Source organism: Pseudophryne corroboree, chromosome 3, assembly GCF_028390025.1.
Source record: "Pseudophryne corroboree isolate aPseCor3 chromosome 3, aPseCor3.hap2, whole genome shotgun sequence".
Taxonomy (NCBI): Eukaryota; Metazoa; Chordata; class Amphibia; order Anura; family Myobatrachidae; genus Pseudophryne; species Pseudophryne corroboree.
In genome coordinates this window covers 88,177,736-88,183,274 of record NC_086446.1, presented here as the reverse complement: position 1 = coordinate 88,183,274, position 5,539 = coordinate 88,177,736, and positions in this window count along the sequence as shown.

Genomic DNA, 5,539 nt, shown 5'->3' with positions numbered 1-5,539 from the left:
ATATGTGGTAGGGCAGGGGTTCTCAAACTCGGTCCTCAGGACCCCACACAGTGCATGTTTTGCAGGTAACCCAGCAAGTGCACAGGTGTATTAATTACTCACTGACCCATTTTAAATGTTCCACAGATGGAGCTAATTATTTCACTTGAGATTCTGTGAGGAGACCTGCAAAACATGCACCGTGTGGGGTCCTGAGGACCGAGTTTGAGAACCTGTGTGGTAGGGAATATAGATTGTAAGCTCCACTGAGGCAGGGACTAATGCGAATGGCCAAATATTCTCTGTACAGCGCTGCGGAATATGTGTGTGCTTTATAAATAACTGGTAATAAATTCATAGTACGCTGTACAGTAGACTCCATTAATCAAATTACGATGCACAGTAGTGCCACTTACACACATTACACAAGGCTGGAGGAAGAGAGATGCAGATGCACACTCCTAGCACTAAGAACACTGATAGACAAAATAATTTAAATAAACTCTCACAATTAACATGGAGTATAATTGAAGTTCTTAGCACACATTTGCACAAATATGCGGGCCCATGTACCGCGGCCAGGTGACTTCATCACATGGGTCCCTAACATCCCTAATACTATCACATTCTATAAATTTATACAGGACTTCCCTCCAAATAGGGCCTTATCAATGTGTGATCTGAAATGCAGGAACCCAGCTAATTAAAACACCTGAGGGTGAATGGGAGGAGTGCCAATCCAGAGGAAGGAAGCCTTGCCTTCCAGTGTACAATATCTACACAAATATAGTGGAAAAAAGGGGGGGATCTGGATTGCACATCCTATTACTAAAGATATCAAGAGGTGCTATCATGCTGAGGCTTCTAATACTATGCTGGGGGAAGAGAGATGCAGACGCACACTCCTAACACTTATAACACTGATAGTAAAAATAATTTACATAATCTCTCACAATTAAAATGGAGTATAATTGAAGTTCTTAGCACACATTTGCGCAAATATGCGGGCCCATGTACCAGCATAGTATTAGAAGCCTCAGCATGATAGCACCTTTTGAAATCTTTAGTATTAGGGTGTGCAGTCCAGGCCCCCCTTTTTTCCTACATATTACACAAGGTAGAGCCCCTGTCACACATTCTGCCAGGTAGAGCCCCCTTTTACACATTACGACAACAGAGTCCCCCTTTTACACAATACGGCAGCAGAGTCCCCTTTTTACACATTATGCAGGCAAATTCCCCTTTTAAACTAAGGGAGTAAACCTCAGCTCCTATAAAAATAAAGGAAGATATACAAGCTCTACAAAGATAGCGAACAGGTCATAAAGGAAACCATAGTTTGAACATAGGAATGCAGCAATGCAAAACACTGTGCCCCTGTTCTGCCTCCCACCTTCTCCTGCTCTCACGTTCCAACCCTGTTATTCCTATCACTCCCTCCTCTCACCGCTGTGAGTGGGGGAGGCACTGCCACTTTGCCAGCGCCCTCTGAGTCTCACCTTCAGTCCTGCACAGCACTGTTGATGTCCCCAGCATCACCGTTGTGCTAGACAGCGTGGGAGGGCGCTGCCATGATGCCGGCGCTGACATTTGCTGTAACCGCGGCAACACACTGGAGTGCTGATGTGTCCATGCATCCACTGCTCGGCTCTCACTGATGTGCTGGGCAGCGTGGAGGGAGGGGCCATACCATGTTGCCGGTGCAGAGTCTCACCTTCCATTATTCACCCGCACCGCACTACTGATGCCTCCAGCGATTCCCTCCTCACACCGGTGTCACTGCTGTGCTGGACAGCGTGGGAGGGCGCTGCCCTGATGCCGCCACTGTAACCGCGGCCACCGCTATAGATGCAGCTAGACGGCGGTGGGCTACAACACTAGTGCTCACGGCCCTGCGGGTGGTGCTGTCGGTTCTACGCCCACAGAGCTTATGCGCTGTGTGCCAGGCACCGCTGGCCCACACGTAGTTATGGCCCTGATGAACCTATATGATAACATATACAGAACATTTATTTGGTTTAGATTGCAACCTAATTGTGATCAATAGCCCAATAATTAATAATCTTAGTAATTACCAGATGTTATGTTATTTTCATTCTGCAGCCAGGATCCCGCTGTTGAGATGCTGACCGCCAGGATCCAAGCCGCCGGTAACGCGGCACCAACTATATATATATCTCAATATGGCGGCACTCAGAGACATGATAAAGTGCACAATGGTGCTGTTTACTGATATAAATAGCACCTTTTTGCAGTTTATCAAATATATTGATATTTTGGGGTCATTACTCCATGGAGGGCACCAGTGCAAGTATATACTGCTGATGAGCACAGCATGACAGCACACAGAGCCAGAGCAGGAGAGACAGAGAGAGACATGGGAAGGAGGGAAGAGAGAGAAACACATGGCGAGAAAGAGAGACACGATAAGAGAGGCCCCGTCTGCGTGTGCTACTGACACCCCCCCCCCCCCTCCACAAACACATAGAACAGGCACCATCATTCCTCCCCCCTTACCAAGACAGACCGCATCGGTACCATGACATTCCCCCTTCCATAGACATACAGCAAAAGCACCATTATCCCCCCCCCCCCCACACACACATACACAGGTGGACCGACCATGATCATTCCAAACCCCCCACCCTCTACTCCCCGCCCTCATGCTGGTCCGCCATCTAAGAGCATAATTTAATGCACAGAAGTCACTAAGTCACCTCAGAAGCCGCACCTCCAGTCCACGCGAGAACAGCCTGTGAGGAGATGCTCCCACTACGTCACCAGCCGCCAGCCAGCCTCTCAGCATTTACATAACAGAGGCAGCTGCTACAGCCGCACAGGGAGCCAGACACACTGCCTGAGGCGGAGTCATACTGTTCTATATTAAATAAAAAAAATTGATCAGCTTTTGCGCGATAGATTGGCGGCCAGGGGGGGTATCTAGTTACCCAGAATCCCCCCCCCCCACACATGCGCGTATGCACTATATACACAATTATTTGTATCTATTGGTTTTAAATAATATTTTGATAATATTACATCATTTTTATTTAATTATATACATGAAATGTTACACTGTAAACAGTGCGCCAATTTGGGACAATTCTGTTATTTTTCTAAATATTTATTAATACCCCCAAAGTTGTCTTGGCCAGCACCTCCAAATATATATATATATATATAAAGATTAACAATATTAATCTACATGGTGTTTAGGCTGATGTCCTTCTAACAACTAGTGCAGAGGTCACCTCCTTTGTATTGTCAAAGTCAGAAAAATATCACGCTACACACTGCCATATTTGCACCTCATGCGTGTCCCCGCTGCGTGTGCATGAGCTCTCCCGTGCGTGCGCACTCGCTGTTGCGTGCACCCGCAGGCGCACGGTATGCGCATTTACTGTAAAGTTTATGTGCGTCTAGCGGGCGACTCAATCGTTACATATTTTAACCATATAATGTATTTTGTAGATTATGGTCCCTTTGATAGAATCTGAAAGTTTAGTTAATGTAGTATGTTCAGGGACAGAGAGATCCCTCTTTGTTTGATACGAAGGGTCAGACAGGGGTTACACAGTGGTGTTTAGTATCCATCGGAAGAGTATTTAATTAGCAATGTTCCGGTGTTGGTTTGAAGCGGATTAATCGCTCGTGCGTATAGTTATGGACATAAGAAGTTTATGGACATTTACTATTATTTGCACTTTATTATCCATGCGGCGGGAAACCTAGTTTCCCACCCACCTGAGCAGTTAGAAATAGTCACAGCCCACCTGTATGAATCAACCTATGACCTTTTGTTATAATGCGAAGACGAATTCCTGTGTCCAATGAACAATAACAATGTAGGGACCATTGTACTGTATTGTGTGTAGTGTATAAAAGGACAAGCCGATCTGATCCAGCTCTCTATTCTCTTCAACGGTTCTCATTGCTGATAATCGGGAGCTGGATATCCAGAAGGCGCATGCGATTGTTTCCCTTTGTGCGTAAGTTTTCTCTGCAATCATATTGTCTTTATTGTTATAAGCCATTCTCTCTCTCTCTCTCTCTCTTTCTCTCCCTCTCTCTCTCTCCTTCCCCTTTAAAAGTAAATTGTATCTTTATTGTATTTTATGTGTAGTTACTTGGTTAGGTATTCTATGTTATTTTGGTAGTGTATAACTTGTATTGTATTATTCTTTTTGAACGTTCATTCATTTCCTTAAAAGGCGTTAGACCCTTAGACCGGTATTGTGTGTTCATTATATTGCAGAGGGCAATAGGAGCGTCTCTATCGCTCAAACAGCTTTAGTGTAAACAAGGTTAAGCAGCGTTATATAGCTACAGTGTTTCAATACAAGGTTTACAGTATAAGAATATCCTTTCTGTGTGTTACATTCAAGGTCTACTGATTGTTATCTTGTGAGCGTCTGCTCCGCTCGTGATCTCCTCGTGGTCTCGAGCGTCCGCTACGCTGATAGCGTAGCATTACGGTAGTCGCTCACCTATAGTGTGCCCGATACCAACAGCGTATTCTCGCGAGCGTTTGTGTCGCTCGAGCGGCTCGCTCCCGATACAGCGTCCGCTACGCTAAGAGCGTACCCTTACGGTACCTCGTGCGCCGATTGCGTACTGTGTTCTTTAACCTTTTAGAGTGTTTTAAATAAGATAAATATTTGGCTTTATCAATTGGCGGCTCGTCCGTCCTTCACATATCTGCACTAGGTAATTTCAGCAGACATTATCGATCAGCAAAGGGCGGGAGGTAATATTCCTCGTAGTGCTGACCCGATAAGCGTCTGCTTCGCTTAGTAAAGGGTGCTGAAGGAATCCGGAACCGGAGGTAAGAACAATACGCTAGTATCTTTTAAAACTGTTTTTTTTTTATCTCTCTGTTCTGTGTGGCGTACGCACGCACGCATACATCTACATTTCTTCTCATTTGTGTATTTTCACATATCACTCTCTTGGTTGCCATTTCACAATTGATAACGTGCTAAGAAAGATTTGTTGCTATTAGTAGTTAAAGAGTAAAAGTAATACATTAAGGGGTAATTTGTAAAGCACGCACACGGCTTTGCCTAAAGATACAAGGAAAGACCTGTGTGGTGCTCGGTAGATGATTACAATTAAAGATCATCTACATTGATAAACGTGTTAATTGTATTTCTGTGGACATATCTGGCTGGCATACACGTGTCTCTAACAAAAGGGTGAGACAAGCGTACGCAAATCAAAGGCCGACGCACGCAGCGTATATTACGCAACGGAGCGTCCGGGTACGCCCACATAATTCAAATCACACGATAGTATTATTCTTAACAGGCGAAAAGGAGGCAACGCGATAAATAGCGCAAGTCAATTTTAGTGTCCGAAATTTTAAGCTAATAGATCCTTCTCCAATTTGTGACTCATCTGGTCTAGACTATTTACTGAATGAAAGGAATTTCTGCGCAGAAATAAAAATTAAAGTGTACATGTGGTGAGTGTTTGCATATATAAGTTTTTACAATTTTTGGGTTGAACCACAAGAAGTCGAGTTCTCGTGAGGTACATACATGTAAGTGACGTGCATGGT